Here is a 735-nt window from a genome sequence, read left to right as displayed (position 1 = left end):
GGATGAACAGTTCCCGGTGGGGGTGGATGAACAGGACCCCATGGTGTTGCCTCTGGATGAACAGTGAGCGTTGCTGGGGGGTTTGGATGAACAGTTCCCGGTGAGGATGGATGAATAGGACCCCGTGGTGTTGCCTCTGGATGAAGAGGACCCCGATCGATCGAGCCGGTTAGTGATGGAAGAACAGGACCCCGTGGAGGGCTGGATGAACAGGACCACCCCGTGGAGGGCAGGATGAATAGTAGACGGTGGGGGCACTATTAGGAAAAGGGATATAGATTATATGGCCACTAATGGCGCACCGGACATGTGGTGCGCCACTACTATATAGTAATGGCGCACCATGAGTCGGTGCGCCATTAGTGTGGTAGACACTAATGGCGCACCAGACCCACGGTGCGCCATTAGTAACATTTTTTTATTTTTCCAAAAATTCTAATGGCGCACCAGGGAGTACTGCGCCATTACTAGTTTAACTAGTAATGGCGCTCCTCCTACACAGTGCGCCACTACTATTTTTTTTGCAAAACTACTAATGGCGCACCTCAAGCTGGTGCGCCATTAGTAACAAGGGTTACTAATGGCACATTTGTCTATGGTGCGCCATTAGTAACCTGGGACCAGCTACTTTGTTGCATCTCGATCTCGATCCCCCCGCACCCTCCCCCACTAGCTCCACCGCCGCCGCCGACCCACCGCACCCTCCCCCGCTCCTCCGCCTCCGCCGACCCACCG

Source organism: Triticum dicoccoides, chromosome 4A (assembly GCF_002162155.2).
Source record: "Triticum dicoccoides isolate Atlit2015 ecotype Zavitan chromosome 4A, WEW_v2.0, whole genome shotgun sequence".
Lineage (NCBI taxonomy): Eukaryota > Viridiplantae > Streptophyta > Magnoliopsida > Poales > Poaceae > Triticum > Triticum dicoccoides.
Note: the sequence above shows the minus strand (reverse complement) of the source record.